Raw genomic sequence first — 18,709 nt, 5'->3', positions numbered from 1 at the left:
ATCTTTACTCCAGAAGGACGGTTTAAAAACAGAGTAAACTGTTGCTTCCAGGGGCCTTACAATGGAAGTTGTCACACAACCTTCTCCGAATCACACACCTTGGGGCCAAAGCCTTATTGGACTCAATACCATTCACTTCTGTAGGAAAAGCGATTTTCCGGACAACACGTAACATCCCTCGAGCCCGCCTTCCTCGCTGTCGGACAGACGCCGAGGGCGCCCTTTAAGCCGCCTCCTTCATTACACCCCCTTCAGAGGTAAGGAACTTTACCCGGAGAGGACTGGCAGATATGCTTCACCAACATGCCTCCTTGTAAGGGCTTAAAATATCTCTCGGTATTTGTTGACACGTTTACTGGATGGACTGAGGCCTTATCTACTAAGGGCCTCAGAGGGAAATAGTGCTTTGACAGAACATACGTCCCTCGTTTTGGTTTGCCTCCTTCGCTACAATCGGATATGGGCCTCAGCTTTGCTTCACAGATGACACAAAGAGTGGCAGAAACCCTTCGGACTGAACATGACTCACCCCAGGCCTCAGGAAGAGTGGAAAGGCCCCCCAGACCCTTGAGAGCCTCGTAAGGAGACGCCCGCGGAGGAAACTCCGCCATCTTGCCGGCCCTTCTTCCCGCCGCCTCACTCCGCGCGGACGGCTCCCAAGCCAGACACATTTAAGCCCTTTGGCACTGCTTTCCGGCCGGCCGTTTCTCCAGACGCGTTTACTAATAGATTCTGGAAATCATTCTCTCGCCCGATAACTTCAGGCCAGAATGTTAAGTCTCTTCATGAATATCGTGATAAATTTAGTCCAAAGCCTGATCCCCAACTTTCAGGGAAACTCACAGCCAAAATTCCCCACCCCGGGGTTGGCTTTACTTTAAAACTCTTCCGCAGGATAAACAGCCACTTCAGCTGGCCTGGGCAGGACCGCATCAGGTGCTCTTAACCAGCCCTACGGCAGTCAGGTTCAACGGATTTGCTTCTTGGGTCCAGCTGCCCCGCATGGAGGTTGCCGCCCCGTTGCCGTTAGAAGTGGCTGAGGCGTCTCCACCAAAAACCGCCGACAGCTGCGAACCCCTGGAGGATCTCTGCCTGCTGTTCCTAATCCCAGTTCCTAACTCATGGGCGCCACCTGCTGGCTAACCCTATCAGTGGCCCTTGTTTCCTTAGCTATTCCTGGTAGCATTTTGTCTTATACTTCTTACTTTCTGTTGCTCCAAGCCGTGCTAATCCCTGCACTTCCCATCCTTCTGCTGACCGTTACTAAGTTCTCGACCTGCCCTATTTTATGACATTATTCTTTTAACATTAACTGAAATTCCCGTTTAAGGTCTTCTTTCTTTTTCTGAAACTTAGTTTACAGATTTAATTCCTGATGTATATCTTCAAGGTGACTTCTGATTTTACACCTGATGAAATTAATCTTTACTTAGAATATTAAATATGACACCCACTTGTTACTTGTTCTGATTTTCCTTCTTACTTCACCCCTTACTGTTATAGGAAACAGCTTTTGGGGATGGGCTTTTTCCTATGCTAAAGTGTTTACTCCAATTTCCGGATCTGTGGCCAACTGCCAGTCTCCAGATTTTTGGGGCTCCCTTTGTGGGTTTCCCTTTTGCAGGGGTCCTATTGGATCCAACTTGCAAAGCTCATACAGGGGCTCAGAGAGATTGACAGTATTTTAAATGATCCAGACGTTAGTGGATGGAACCCTCTCATGTGGAAAATTAATTTTACGTAATCAAATCCAGGGCATAATTTTTTGTTTCCGTTTATGAGACCTATTCTCAGCAGGAATGAGCGATGACCTAGTTAAAACGTCAGGGAGACTGGTCTTGGAAACTTCCACCACGCCTAGAGAGAATAAACGACAGGTACTCCCAAATACGGGATGGCACTTTCTGGCTTACTCCCGAATATGGTTGGCTAGCTGCACCCACTCCCTTATGTTGGGAACAAAGAAATCATTCCCATGATACCTGGCCAAATTTCACTAGTCATGTTAGATGGACATCCTCAGACCATGTGGAGTGACTATATATCTCAAGTAGTCTGATTGGTTTGGAACTAACTGGATCCACAAATTCCAGATTCCCTGGGCCCCAATGGAACTAAATGGATGTATGAGTCCAATCTCTGGCCTTGGCTGCTAAACATGTGGATTGGCCAGTGCACGTTCGGTTTTCCCTGGGCTCAAGTACATATATGGGCCTCACTCCAGAGTGCAAAAACAGCCAACCTCCCCTGTTATGTGCTCAGCAGACCAGGTCAGTTTTCCAATGCTACAATCACTTACTAAACTCTATATATCCCTCAGCTGGGTTAGAGGATGTAACCCTTCATCTAGAAGCTCTAGAAAAATTTACACAAAAAGCACTAAGTGATACCAAGGAAATTACATTTTTATTCAATACAGAGATGATCCGAATGAGGAGAGTCTTACGAAACTGCATGTAAGACTTGCACATGCTAAGTAACACATACTGAGTGCTGTACTTACATCCCTGACGAGTTAGGTAAAGTTTCTACTCTCCTCACCCAGTTACAAACTGACATAAACACTTTAGGGGATGCCAGTGCTTACAGTACTCACCAAACAGGTCATTGACTGGTTTTCCAGTGTCTTTTTCTGGATCCCTGAGGGAATAGGTCCTTATTTCTAGGCATTTTAAAATTACTCCTCTCCATACTTTTACTAGGACTGGCTGTTTATCTTGGTATATGTATTTTTGTCTTGTATCCCTTTCTTACAAAAATGATTGTCTCTTTTTTTTGAGATCCAAGTTTCATGAGATCAGAGGCAGATACACTCGCTCTGCTGAAGATGCCATGATCCATGCCAGTGCTATGATGATGCAGCCCTCAGATGCCACCGGAGTCTCCTTCCTGGCCATCCTTTAGGCAGTCGGATTTCTTTGGGACGCTAGGACCACCCCGCGCCCTGGACAGATTGGCATGATAGGCAGGGACAGCGTGATGCCCTTGTTCAGCAGGAAGTAGCTACAGAAGAAGAGACCATCGCCCCTGTTCCAAAGATTTGTCACTGCCAATCTATTGGGGGGACTGTGAGGCCAACTGGCACCCTTCAAAGTCCAACAATCCCCATTCCTGGGCTCCCAGGTGTCCGCCTGCAATCCCTCAAAAGTTAAAATACATTCTTTCCTGACGTGTGTTTGCCTAGCAGCATTAATAGCCTTAGGAAATGGGCTACTCTCACAATAGCTCGGGCTGGTTTGTTTTGACCCATGTATCCTTTTCAGAGTCATAAATCCCACTGCCCCTTCATGGACCCTAACTTCCTCACTTCATCCACAACCAATCAGAAACTTGTGCATGAGCTGATTACACAGCCCCCAACCCATTGTGTTCACCAACCCCTCCCCATAAAGGACCCTAAGCTTTCACCATCAGGGCACACACAGGCACCTCTCATCTGTGTGGCCCACTGTTGTTGGTAGCAGAGTACCAAATAAACTCCTTTACTACTCTCCTCCTTCATCTCTGGTAAATTCTTTTGCTGTCTTCTCACTGGCCCACTGGATCCCATGACAAGGATTGAAGGAAATAAAAACTCAGGCAAACACAATGAATCAGATCACAAATACTGCAGCGTAGCACAGGATGGGGAAATAAGGCCAGGAAAACAATTAGAAACGAGAGCTTTAGAAGCACAGCAGATAATCAGCGGGCTTCTGATGTAAGGTGTTAGCAAATAACACACATTCTAATCAGTTGACTGAAAATCCCTAGAGCCTTTAGGTCTAGGGGGCTCTATCAGCCGAGGTTCAGTCAAGAAAGTAAATTCGCTAATTCTCTCTATAGCTGGTCTTGTTCATTCTTTTGATCTTCCATTCAGTCCCATTTTATTTCGTATAATCAATGAATGTATTTCTGATTTCTAGAATTTCTAAATGGTTCTTTTTATATTCAACCATCCCACCCCTACCCATGCTTATTAACTGCTTCATCTCTGAACATGTTAAATGTGCTTACTTTAAAAAGCTCATCCTGATTTTTTTTTCTATCTAAAAACCGTGGGTGCTAATCACCCTGTTTTGTATGGTTGGTTATTTCCTCATGTGGTTTTCATGAATTAATCTTCAATGGGTGTTGATTTCTTCAAATATTCCACATGTCCTGTATTGTAAAAGCATCCCTTCAGAATGGTTTCTTGATTGCCTCTGCTGGGGTCTAAGGGATGACCATTTCCATATAATTTTTTTAGCCTATAGTCACTGCATTCTGTAGACAGAGTAAATTTTGATCCTTATTTGATGATGTCTTTATCTTTTTTAATTCCTTTCCAAACCACTGTTGTATATCTCCTACAATCATCTATTCATGCAATTTCCTCTTATGAAACCAAAAGAGGATATCCATAAATTGTTGGCATATTTGGCTGTGTATGTTGTCCTATGTTGTCTTTTCTTCAAGATGTACATGTGACTGAAGCAGAAGAAGTGGGGAGGGTTAAGTCATTTATAATCAGCTCAGTGCACTACACTGAATGGAACTCTTAAGTGTGTATGTTCGAGGATGGAGCATTCCTTTTTAATTATTTTTAGAAATTTTATTGCACTATAGCAGAGATGTCTTATATAAATACTGAGAATATGCTGAGATTTCATTTGTGACCTTGCCTAAGGTCAATTTTTATAAAATGTTATATCCATGTGCTCCTGAAAAGAATGCATACACTCTATTTGGAGCTGCAGGATTCAAAGGATAAATCTTGTTACTTCTGTTGCCAAAAAAAATCAACTTTCATACTAATTTTTGTTTGCTTGATCTATCAGTTTCTGAAGGTTCCCAAACTCCCATCCAGCTGTTTACCATTTGAAAATCAATACCAAGAGGCAATCGTTGGTAGAAAGGAAAGTTGCTTTTAAAGAATGCCAGAAATCTGGGGAGAAGGCAGACTTACGTATCCCCAAAAACAACTCTGAAGATTCTGCTCAGCCATGGAACTTTTAAAGGGAAAAGGAGAAGCAATCTCAATTAATCACTGAGAAAGGGGATCAAACTCATAGCCATCTCCTACTGCATGCAGGCTTGCTGACTATTATCTTTCTTTTGATGCTACTTTGTTCACACAGTCAAGGGGAAGCTAGGGAAGAGATCTAGACATTTGTTAATTACTTATTCTTCATTTCTATTTCTTTGATCTATTAAAAGAACTAACAGGTTAGGCAAGGTATTATTTGATCAAAAGGTTTGAAAAATGTGCTTGGGCTGGAGGTGAGTAGAGCATGAGGTTGCCTGATTTAAAAGTTAGTTACAATGTAGCTTGGTAAAGTGAGAAGGCAAAAGGGGTTTCTTGCTGAGAGCAGTTTCCTGCTTACATTAGGGTACATAAAAATTTCAGTTTTTCTTATGTGTTGATTCTTAGTAAATTACTTCTAACCATAGAAATGTTTATCTTTAAAACATTTCATATTTCCATCTTTTATTCTACTTGTTTGATATTAATAATATTACATAAATTTTCATTTAGTTAGTATTAGAAATTTTATATATCTGTATGTGTAACATATATATATATAAATATATATATAAACAATTTTAGGTCATTTGTATTAGTTATTTCATTTTTAAATTAAAAAATCATAACTTTACAGTAAACTGTAGACATCACCTTTATCAAGTGATCAAAGGTAACATCACCATTAATGAGATACATTAACATCATGTAGCTCCTGAAAATGAGATCACACTTCTGCAGCATTATTGCCAAAAATGCATAATTTGAATTGAATCATGAGTAAATATCAAGTAAACCTAAACTGAGGATCATCCTCTAAAATAACTAGCCAATAATTCATCAAAATTGTCAAAATTAAGAAGGATTAAAAAAAAAAAGGCCAAGGGATTATCCCCAATTAAAAGAGACTAAGGAGACATGACAACTAAATGCAACATATGATCCTGGATTGGATTCTGGTGCAAAAAAAAAAAAATTAGTGAGAGAATAGGAAAACCTGAAGCTAGGCCATTATACTGTGATTCCTATACCCTTCCTACCCTCAATCCCCCTCTACCCCAAATTAGCGTCCTTTTCTAAAGAAATTTAAATAAACTGGCCAGGGTGAAATAAAGCAACTAAAATCAAGGTAACACATCAAAGTAAAGCCTTTCTCATCCTAAAATTTATGGGTCCCTTAGGTAATGCTTAGTAATACACACTCAGCATAAAAGTCAAAGCCAGACAGTTAACAAATCCTTCACAGGTACAAAGAGATCCCAGCAATCTCTTCGATCTATTGCCTCTTTCTTAAATACGGACAACCGAAGATCAGCAAACATTTAGGGACAGCTGATAAAATGGCAAGAGTAAGGCCAAGATAAATAAGCACGCACACACACACACACAACCAGAATACATAGACATGATAAAGGAGAATTTAAAAAAATAAAAAGTTAACCTTATTTAGTAACATAAATAGTCAAAAATATTTCATCCATATACTACAAAGAAACAAGAGAAAAGGGGGGGCTCTTATATATTTCACATCTCTTATCCCTATCTCATACCTTTTTATCCCACTTTTTTCCACTAGTTTTTGCTGTGCAAAGGAGCTTCTGCACGGTTATAATTTGGTAGCCCAGATCTCTCTCTTCCTACAGTAGGGCTTCTTTGACATTGCTGCATAGAACTGCTGACAGAGCTCATTAACACTCACATATGCATAGTCTAGCAGTATGTTCAATAGGAGCCCTCCCCCATCCTCCAGGTAGTCACCTGTGAGTACATGCCACGTGGCTTCTTACTGGGTCCAGCGGGATTAGGTTCCAGTTGCTCACAGTGATGATGAGCTTGGCAATATGCTTGTACTACCTTTCCTCCCCTCCTGTTTCACCCTTCCCTGTCCCCACCTCCTGTACCCCAGGATTCTCTCAATAAGCTATTACATTCTGATCCTTATCTCAGGCTCTATTTTCTGAGGGGAATAGACTGAGACAGTCTGTACCAGAACTGGCTCTAAAAAGCACACTGCAGGATGAAACTTGGAAATTGGATAATTCACTGGCAATCCTGGCAATAACAATCTCACTACTGATGGCACGTGTGACGGTGATAGCTCTTAGCATTCAGTCGAATCACACAAGATAGGAACAAGGAATTGGGGTGAGGTACATGGAGAAGGTAAAGTATTGACTTACAGAAAGTATAGGGACAATGCTAATTACATAGTTTATAGTGTTTTTTTTTTTTAAATGTCACAGTTTTAGAAGTTCTGTAGAAAGTAAATGACAAGCTCAGTTTGGACAAATATCAAATCAAAGTACACTGTGAAATTCAGAACTTCTCCCTGGCAGTGTTTAGAGATTCTCTTCTTCTGTAGCAGCAGAAAACCAGGTTTAAAATTTAATTGCAAAGATAAAAGAGCCACAAAGGAGACTCAACTCACAACCTCAACAGCTTCCTAGACCAAAGTCAGGGCCTAGATAGAAAGAGAATGGGACTCCTGAGACCTGAGGTAGGGGAACGAGCCTGCAAATCCTCAATACCCAGACTCTTCTGGGTTCTGCTTCTGGAGGTAGGATAGTGAAGACATTTCTATCATGGGTCACAGTAAGGCTACCACTGAACTTAAAGCTATGAATATCACATGGTCATTTTAGACTCCTCCCATCAGTGGGACAGTGGGCAAGGAAAATAGTTACTATCAGTGGGGACAAGTGACCCTGATTACAGTCAGGAGCTAGGATCACAGTTACATGATAGGGAAGGAAGGAATTTATCTGAGATCCAAGATGCAGAGGGGTACCTACAATTTAGAAGGGTGGAACTCAGTGCCGAATGAGAACTCTAAGAGCGCACCTGCAACAAGCATGACCCAAGAAGGGTAGGGCAGTTTGCGGATAAGGCTCATGTCATCTGATCAGACTAGCAATACAGAACACCTGAACTGCTGGCCCAGAGAGAGAGAAATACAGAATTTGTAGTAGAGGAGGATGAAGAGACAAGTGAAGCTAGCTTTCTGTAAAGAAACAGATAGTGGTCACAGTTCCTCAGTGGAGAAATTGAGACTAAAAATGTGGCTGACTTGGAAAGAGGCAAAAAATTTTATAAGGGTTAGATAAATTAATTATAAAAATGCATTTTATAAACCTGATAAATCTATAAACGGCTATGTAAGGATACTATCTGGAGATGTGATAACCACTAGAAGAAACAAAAACTGAAATGGTTAAGTAGGCTAATGGTAAGGAGATACTTCTTTTATAATATAAAGCCATATATAGTGTTTGATCTGTTTAACCACATATAAGAATTCTTAGATTTTTGCTAAGTTTTGTTTTCCTTCTCAAATGAAGTATCATTATCATGAAAGTCAAGAACTGGCCAAGAATATTTAGTTGTCAATCTTTAACCATGCAGTATTGTACTAGAAGTCCTGGCCAATTCAATAAGAAAAATATGTTAAAATAATAAAATTGGAACACAGAAGGAGAATTTGACTTATTTGTAGGTAATATGGTGTCTGTTGAGAAAAATCAAACATAACAACTGGAAAATTATCATAGGTTATTGTAAGTTCTGTAAGATGGCCAAGAACAAGATTAATATTAAAAATCAATAGATTTCCTAAGTGTCAGGAAAAAAAATCAAACATAAAATATTGTAGAATTTACCACAATAGGAATGGAAAACATAAAATAAATAAAAATAATCTTAACGAGAAATGTACAATACACATTGGAAGAAAAATATAAAGATTTACTTAAGAATATGAAAAAAAAATGGAAAGAACTACTGTGTACCTAGATGGGTAACCTCAATAGTTAAATTATTCTCTCCAAGTAGTTGCATGATCTCAATGCATTTATTCAAAATCCTGAAAATACTTTTAAAAGGCACAAAATGTTAGTGTTATTATGGAATATTAAATGCACAAAGATAAGAAAAAAATTGAAAGTCAACAATACACACTAGAGAGGACCATAGTTACGAAAACACTGTGGCCCTGGTGTAAGCAGATGCAGATAAGTAGATCAATGGATAGTCTAGAGTTCAAAGCAGACCCAAGTGTATACAGAAAATCAGTGCCTAATATTGGGAGCTTTGAAAATTACTCATGATTTCTCAATTATAAACCGTGTTGGGACAACTGTACAATGAGACCCCCATGCGATATTCTCACAAAAACAAACTGCAGATTGAATTGAAGATTTAAATATTAAAAACTTCAAAATTTTAAAACTATATGGAAGAACACTTTTTTTGTGTTCTTGTGAAACTTGGAATGAAAACAGTGTAAAACCAAGAATCCATAAATAATTTGTATGTTTAACTATATGAAAGATTTAAACTTTTATATGGAGGAAGTTCCCATAAACAAAATAAAAAGACATCATTAGCTGAGAATACTGATAACACATGTCACATTAATATTCATATATAAAAAGGTAAACTCATAAGCAGAGAATAGGAAAAGGCAATTTCTAGGGAAAGGAATAGAAATGTTCGATGAATTTATGAAAAGATGCTCAAATTTATAAATAATTAAGGAAAAGCAAATCAATTTTAAAAAGAAATAGTGTTTTTCTCCTGTCAGACTGCAGGGATTTAAGGGCTCTATAGTTCCCAGTGCTGATAAGGGTGCATAGTAAATGGACAAATCTCATAGACTGTTTAAGTAAATTGTACAACTATTTGGAGAAGAATTTGACAATAACTATCAAAATATAAGATGACTAAATAATCATTTCAAGATACCCCCCTATCTTATAAAAAACAGCGTGTTAAGATGTATGTGTGAAAATACTAGATATACAGTTATCTAATTGTCTAAGATATTGAGGAGTTCTCTAATTGTCTAAGAATAGGTGAATGGGTAAAGACATTTGGGTACATCCATATGTTAGAAAAGACGGAGCCATCAAAACAGAAAAAAAAGGAAGTCAGTACTCTAACTCTGAAGTATGTTCATGATACATTTTTAAGTGGAAAAAAACTATCTGCAGAATATTTCCTACGATATTTTACAATGCATGCAAATGATTATAGACAAACATAGAAAAAAGCCTGGAATAAACATCAAACTGATAATATGCTACCCATGCTTCCTGGAAAAATCTCCAGGGACAGAGGCTGTCAGGCGCCATTTTCGCCATTTTTCTTTCTTCCTTCTTTCTTCTTGGCAGGTGCCATCTTCATGCTCTCCCTCTGCTGGTGTCCTGATTTTTGTGGCTGCTGCCCAGGGTACACCCCTCAACTGCTGGTCTCTGAAGGCTGGTGGGGGGTTGCGCTCCTGGGTCCCATGGCACTGTAACAATTGAAGAGACAGTTCTTGGCAGACTACCACCCCCAGGGCACTGCAAAGACAGTAGACGGAAACACGCCCTCAGTCTTTCTTAAAAATAGACCTGTTTGTTTGTCCAGGAGCTTTGGCCTGAGGGGCAGGCTTCTGGTCTGGCACACCTCTAGTGGCCTGTGGAGATGCTCTCAGGGAACTGTTAGAACTAACAAGCAAATTCAGGAAGGATATAAAATTCATATACAAAAATCTGCTGTGTTTTAATACACTAATAACAAACTATCAGAAAGGAAAATTAAGAAAACAACCTATTTATAATTGCATTGAAAAGAAAATATCTAGCAATAAATTTAACCAAGGTGGAAAGATCTATACTCTGAACACTAAGAGACACTGATGAAAGAAACTGAAGAAGACACAAATGAATAGGAAGATATTCCATGATCATGGATTGGAAGAACTATTACTGTTAAAATGTCCATACTAACCAAAGTGAACTACAGATTTAATACAGTCCCTACCAAAATCCCAAAGGCATTTTTCCCAGAAATGGAACAAAAAAATCCTAATGTTTGTATGGAATCACAAAAGACAACCAAATAGCCAAAGCAATCTTAAGAAAAAAGGACAAAGCTGGAGGCATCACATACCCTGATTTCAAACTATACTACAAATCTATAGTAATCAAAACAGTAGGTATTGGCATCAAAACAGACACATAGATCAATGGAACAGAACAGAGAGTCCAGAAACAAACCCACACATATATGGTCAACTAATTTACAACAAAAGAGCAAAGAATACATCATGGGATTGGGCAATCTCTTCAATAAATGATGCTGGGAAAACTAGATGCCCACATGCAAAAGAATGAAACTGGATGTCTTACACCACACACAAAAGTTAACTCAAAATGGATTAAAGAGTTGAAACAATAAAACTACTAGAAAAGAAAAAAAAAAAAACACAGATGGTAAGATCCTTGACATTAGAATGGCAATGGTGTTTTGGATCATTCCGAAAGCAAAGGCAATAAAAGCAAAATAAACAAGTGAGACTACAAGCAACCTTGTTTTATTGCACTTCATTTTACTGCCCTTCACAGATACTGCATGTTTTACAAATTGAAAGTTTGTGGAAATCTTGCTTTGTCAGATGATGATCAGCATTTTTTAGCAATAAAGTATTTTTAAACTAAGGTACATACATTGTTCTTTAAACATATTGCCATTGCATACTTAATAAATTATAATATAGTGTAAACATAACTTACATACACTGGGAAACCAAAAAATTTGTGTGACTAGTTTTATTGATAATTTTATTGCAGTGGTCTGGAACTGAACCTGCAGTATCTCTGAGGTGTGCCTGTACATGAAACTAAAAAACCTCTGCTCAACAAAGGAAATTATCAACAAAATTAAAAAGCAACCTACAGAATTGGAGGAAATATTTGCAAATCATATCTGATAAGGTGTTAGCACCCAAAATATATTTTTTTAAAAAACTCATAAAATAGCCACACAAAAAAACTAATTAAAAAATGTCAGATCTGAATAGCCATTTTCCAGTGAAAGCATACAGATGGCCAACAGGTATATGAAAACTGCTCATCATCACTAATCATTGGAGAAATGCAAATCAAACAATGAGATATCACCTCACACCTGTTAGGATGGCTATTATTAGAAAGACAAGAAATAACAAGTTTTGGTGAGGATATAGAGAAAAGGGAGCCCTCCTGCACTGTTGGTGAGACTATAAATCAGTGCAGCCACTACAGAAAACAATATGGCAGTTTCTAAAAAACATTTTAAGAATAGAATTACCATACATTCCAGCAATTTCACTTCTGGGTATTTACCCAAAGAAAATGAGAACATTGATTCAGGAAGATATATCCACCTCCATGTTCACTGCAAATTTACAACAGCCAAGGTACAGACATAAGTGAATAAAGAAAATGTGTATATAGACACAGCGGAGTATTGTTCAGCCATAAGAATGAATGAAATATTGCTATTTGTAACATGGACGGACCTTGATGGCATTACACTCAAGTGAAATTAAGTCAGACAGAGAAAGACAAAACACTGTACAATATAACTTATATGTAGAGTCCAGAAGAAAAAAATTTAAAGTAAAACTTTTATAAAGCTCAAAAATACAGAAAATAGGTTGGTGGCTACCAAAGATGGCAGGTGGTGGGGGTGGGCAACATGGGTGGTGGGGGTGTGTGAAGTGGGTGAAGAGGGTAAAAAGTACAAACGTTCAGTTACAAAAGAAACAAGTCATGGAGATACAATACACAGCATGGTGACTACAGCTAATACCACACTGACTATTTGAAAGTTGTTAGGAGAGTAAATCTTCAAAGTCCTCATCACAAGAAAAGAAAGTATAACTACGTACCGTGATGGGTGATAACTAGACTGACTGTGGTGATGATTTCACAACACAAATACCAAATCATGTTGGACACCTGAAACTAATATTGTCATATTTCAATTAAAAAACAAATCAATATAAATTTGTAATTTTGAATGCTTTTAAAAATATTTTGATTTTTTTCCCTTCGTTCCTAATCAATATCACATCTAGACTATTTTGCCAGATTGCACCAGGAAACATTCCCAAACGCAGAGGACAAATAAGCTTTCCCTTCCTCCTCTCAGACTGTAGGCTATTGCAGTAAAAACAATGTGGCTCCAAGTCTGACCTTGTCGCATCCTAACAATAAAGTCTGAAGCATCTATCAGAAAGAGATGATGTGAAGAGTAAACATGACATCATTAAAGTTCTCCTCCTTTCTCTTTTCGCCCTTCCCCAGATTTTTACTATGCAAACTCAGTGTGCCCTGAGTACCATTCCCCCACATCAACACTTGTGTCTGATGAGTTCAAGTGCAAAACATATCCCTGTGTCACTTCAATAGCTGAAATGTACTTTGTTTTATCAAGATCTGTTTGTTCCTATTGATCCTGCACTCACTCATCCACTACTTTACTCAGATCTATGACCCTTTCCCAGTGATTTTCCCGTTTCTGTAAATCGTCAACTGTATTTATGGTATCTTTGGTTCAAGGCCCAGTGAGGTAGAAAAGTTCCTCGAAGATTACATAAAGTTCTACCCTATTCTATGATGCAAGACAGAATGGGTTATCCTACTGTTTGTTGGATCTATCCTTAAACTAACAGTTCCCTGAAGCTGGCAAAATAGTTTTAACAGTTCCAGGCTTTGCTTTCGCATCCTTTAGTTCCTTGATGTGAAAAAAAAAAAAAAGTATCTATTCCAGTGACTGTCCTAAGAGCAGGCAAATCTTTCCCAGAAATTCTCGGGAAAACTCCCATGACATCTCACTGGCCTAAGGATGGTAAACTGCCCAGTTCTAAGCCAAGCCATGGCAAAAGGAATGCCAGGCCCTATGTGATTAGGAGTTCCTGAGGAAAAGGGGTAACACAGGCCGGTCAAGTCCATTCTCCAAGGATGGGGACAGCTATTCCTGAATTGCATGGGTTCTGGTAGGGTGGGGATACTTGAGTGATAACTGAAGAACTGTTAGAATGTATAAAAAGGATGGAGGCTACATAGGAAACCAGTAACATTCACAGTAACTATTATTTAGACTTTATTAATAAAATGAAGTCAGTGCATCTGTTCTCAAATCATCACTCTAGCCGTATGACCTCACTGTGGTGTCGAAATACAGCTGCTACAGAATAGGTAATGTATGTTTCTAAAGATGTCTGTTTACAAAGTATGAAAAGAGCCCAAGTTCTTGCATGAGTTTTTCTACAAAACAGAATATGGGTTTGTGATTTTGAAATAAGAAATGATGCAAATGGGGATTTAACTTTAAATCCAAAATCCCAAAAAGGAAGTTTACATTCAGTAAAATTTTATGTGCATCTAAATAGCTTTGAAAACACACACACACACACACACACACACACACACACACACACACACACACACACACCCCAAACTGAGTATTACGAGGTTAAAATCAATCCCAATATTATTCTGTCATCATAGATTTCAGTTAAAAACTCTCAGAAGTTACACAGAGGAAAAACACATCACTTCTCCAGTAAAATACTCTAAATAGGATGTTCCCATAAAAACCACTTAAGTTCCTTAATTTTGTACCAAAATTCTCACACACTTCTGAAAACCACTACAGACGAAGTGGGTAGACGGAATTTTTGCAGTCTATTAGCCAGTTGTTAATATTTTGTTGATTTAATATTTCCAACCGAAGGGGGAAAAAAAAGAAAATCTGAGCTCATATTCCAGAATCAGAGTCCCTTGGAAATTCTGTGAGGCTAACTGCAGCCCCCTGCCCTGTCTTTTGCCACACATTTTAAAAACAAAGTTCCTTTGAGTGACTTCAGTGGAAGCCAAGATCTGGAAGTTTCCTGACCTTTCATAACCTGAATATCATTTGTAGGATTGAGTTGTCTTTCAGATGCCACAGACAGGTTTAGGACATAGAGAAGAAACTGAAAGGGAACCGCAAAGACTTAAAAGCATGAAAAGGAGGGGAAAAAAATAAATGACCCATATTACAGAGGATGGAATGCTCTAAATTGTTTAAGCTCTAAGATTCCAATTCCTACTACAAGGAACTTGAAGTCTAAAAGCTTGGACAAATAATGTCACAGGTGTCTAATTTTTAATACATATAACAAATTACATTTGGGATGTTTTCTATCCAAGTCAAACCAAATTTTAAAAATTGGGATAAAATCATCCATGTGTGTCAGTCACCCTGACCTTGGAGTCGGGAACTCCAGCATAGTCAGTCAAATGCTGGCAACTTACACTTCCTTCTTATTCCATGTTTCAATGCTTAGGATGATAATTTTAAGACTAAGCCTGAGAATAAAATCATCATAGGGGAAAGCAAAGCCAACAGAGAAGTGACATTGATTCACTCTCTTGAAGTTTTACTCTAGCCAATAAAATCCTGACTGAATTTCTATAAATTCTTAATAATTGAATTTTGTTTTTGACTTGAACATGTTGGTGATGCACAGATTTTTAGAATCAATATTGTGGAATACATGAAAGAAACTATGCTTTTCACAGCAAGGAAAGCTGCCATAAATATCTTCAAATAGCTAATCAGGATTTCCATTTTACATTTCTATTATTTTGACTCCTCTGCATAGGAGAAAAAAAAATATCATGCAATCTTTTACACCATGGTCCTGTCAGTTTTTTTTCATCCAAAAAAATCAGGAGGAGAGAAACCAGTTACTTTGAAGATAAATGCTGGAAAAGGCATGGAGAAAAGGGAACCCACCTACACTGTTGGTGGGAATGTAAACTGGTGCAGTCACTAGGGAGAGTAGTATGAAGTTTCTCTAAAAAAAAAAAAAACTAAGAGTTCCCATAGGATCCAGCAATCCTACTCCTGGGCATATATCCAAAGAAAACTGTAATATGAATAGATATATGCACTCTAATGTTTGTAACAGCACTATTTACAATAGCCAAGACATGGAAACAACCTAAATGTCCATCGACAGATGACTGGATAAAGAAGGTGTGATATATACAATGGAGTATTACTCAGTTATACAAAGGAATGAAATAACACCATTTGCAGAAACATGGATGGCCCTAGAGATTATCACACTAAGCCAGTGACAGACAAGTATCAAAACACTTATATGTGTATCTAAAAAAATGATACAAATGAACTTATTTACAAAACATAAATAGTATCACAGACATAGAAAACAAACTTATGGTTACCAAAGGGGAAATTTGGGGGATGAATAAATTAGGAGTTTGGAACTAACACATTTAATATAGATAACCAACAAGGGCCTACTCTATAGCACAGGGGACTGTATTCAGTATCTTGTAGTAATCTATGCAAGAAAAGAATCTGAAAAAGAATAGATTTACCTATATACAGAACTGAATCACTTTGCTGTACACCTGAAACACTGTAAATCAACCATACCTCAATTTTTAAAAATGAAAAAGTTTCTGATATTGTAAAAAAATATATATATACTTATATACAAAATAGTAAGGGAACTTTATTTTGTATAGGCTTGCATTTTTTAAAAAACTTTTAAAAATCAGTATTTTTTCTGAATGTGGGGAAAATGAGTCTTTAATGTTTGGTATGTCTGCTGTATTCCTTCATCTTGCTTGGGCTCCTGACTGATTATGTCACTAGTCACCTAAAACTAGTAATTTGTTTTGGAAAATCAGGACACCAAAACAGTATGGTTCTTAAAAGCCAATTGGAAATCAATGCATAAACGACCTGTGGTTTCATCTTGACCTGGCAGTTACCTCTTTTAGAAGGGTAAACCCAATGGAGCCTTAGCAGAGTAGGTCTTTCTTAGTATCTCTGTGGTTGTCCTCTCAGCTATGAATTTACAGACTGAACATCTGAAGGGCATGTGCAGGGAATGTGCTGAGAAGCCCTCAGATTTAATAAATAATTTTTAAAACCAGAAAAAAAAGATCAGAAGGAGGAGAAACCAATTATTTTGAGGATTAAATCAGCTAACATTAAGCATACAGAATTGTATCTGGTACTTAAATAGGAAATCAGAAATAGGAAATAGAAACCTGAAGGAAATACATTTAATACTCTTGGTAGAACCCAGCATCATCATTTAAAAATATTTATTAATACTCTACTTTTCCAAGAGATGAGGTGACTTCTTCAAAAAATACCAAATTGGATAAAAACATGGGTTGAATCTTGGCTCCATCAATTATCAACTTCACAATCTTGGACAAGTTACTTGCTTCTTTGGGCCTCTCTATCTTAAAAATAGGGAGTTGGATGTCATATGAAGGTGAAATAAGTCAGTACACGAAAGCCACTAAGTGCCTTTAAATGCTAAGCGCTCAATATAACTTGTATTTTATTATTACTGTTATTATTTCAGGAAGATGACTACTGGTCATTTACCTACCGATCTTGTGTAACTGGTCACCTCATAAAGCAACATTTTTAGTGATTCCTCTACATTTTAGAAATTTTTCAGTTTAAGAACTTGAAAAGAAAACCTTAGATATTAATGTGTAAAACTAGTGAAAATTAACAAAGTATCAGTGAAATGACCTAAATTGTATTACCAGCTGGTTTAGTTTAAATAAAGGCAAATACTGAAAGTAGAACCCAATTTTCTTAACACATAGTTAAATATTCTTTCGTCTCTCCCTACACTCATAGATTTAAAATAAACCCTTAGGCTTTATTTTTGAAATAGGTAAATAAAACCACTAATTACAAGTGCATGGAAAAATATTCTAAATGCCAGTTAGAATATGGAAGCAGTAAACTGATAGTTTTAAATATCCTTCCACAGTGAAGTTCTTATGTTCGAGACTAATAAATAGAGTAAGTACCAAACTGTGATTCTGATTAGTACAGGACACAATTACAAATATGACAATATATGAAAACAAAAAATGTGGTCAAATATTCAGATATCCCAAATGTTTAAATATTCAACATAATAAAGGCCAAAATTCTAAGTATAACTCAAAATAAAACACAAAAATATTTTTCATAAACTGTGTTTTATATAGCTTGTTACTACTGACAGGGAATGATGAACTTAAAATAACTATGTGGTTTAAATTTTACGTAAAATAGAAAATATCTAAGGTAGCTAACTTATCAAAGATGAAAACAGAAAACCTGAGAGAAGAAAGCAATTCTGTGACCAGAGTAGAACCAAAAATTTTATCAGGTGAACACTTAACCAACATAGGAAACTAACTCCATTGTGTACCATTAGTTCTTGTATTAGAAAGTTAATTAAAGAACCTGTGGTATATTTATACAATGGAATACTACTCAGCCATAATAAATAATAAAATAATGCCATTTGCAGCAACACGGATGAACCTGGAGATTGTCATTCTAAGTGAAGCAAGCCAGAAAGAGAAAGAAAAATCCATATATCACTTACATGTGGAATCTAAAAAACAGAAAAACAAAGACAAACTTATTTACAAAATAGAAACAGACTCACACAGAAAACAAACTATGGTTACCAGGAGGAAGGGATAAAGTAGGAGTTCAGATTTGCAGATACTAACTAATATATACAAAATAGATAAACAAGTTTATACTGTATAGCACAGGGAAATATATTTAATAACCTGTAGTAACTTATGGTGAAAAGGAGTATGAAAACAAACATATGTATGTTCCTATATGACTGAAGTATTGTGCTGTACACCAGAAACTGACACAACACTGTAAACTGATTATACTTCAATAAAAATATACATAAAAAAAGAAAGTTAAATGACCTAGGTTAATTGCTAAAATATGCAAAAAAAAAAAAAGGCAAATGGGGCCCCTATAATCCCTAAACACAAAGCATTCTTTGATGCCCACTAATACATAAGAAAACAAACTTGCTTCCAGACAAGAAAGAAACACAACGGA

At 37.3% G+C, this 18,709-nt stretch overlaps 2 long non-coding RNA genes across 2 annotated transcripts in view; one reads left to right on the top strand and one right to left on the bottom strand.

Moving 5' to 3' along the window:
- LOC140686715 (uncharacterized) overlaps nt 1-1,152 on the bottom strand; it is a 63,432-nt gene extending 62,280 nt beyond the window's left edge. The window contains exon 1 of the long non-coding RNA XR_012060531.1: nt 530-1,152. This is a non-coding gene — a long non-coding RNA (uncharacterized lncRNA). The remainder of the gene's footprint in view (nt 1-529) is intronic.
- A 291-nt stretch (nt 1,153-1,443) lies between these two features.
- Nucleotides 1,444-3,493, top strand: LOC140686713 (uncharacterized). The gene is made up of 2 exons (XR_012060530.1): nt 1,444-1,877; nt 2,781-3,493. It is a non-coding gene; the product is annotated as an uncharacterized lncRNA (long non-coding RNA).
- The last annotated feature ends 15,216 nt before the right edge of the window (nt 3,494-18,709 follow it).

Source organism: Vicugna pacos, chromosome 2 (genome assembly GCF_048564905.1).
Source record: "Vicugna pacos chromosome 2, VicPac4, whole genome shotgun sequence".
In the NCBI taxonomy this organism is placed as follows: Eukaryota; Metazoa; Chordata; class Mammalia; order Artiodactyla; family Camelidae; genus Vicugna; species Vicugna pacos.
This window is presented reverse-complemented; position numbering and strand designations above follow the sequence as displayed.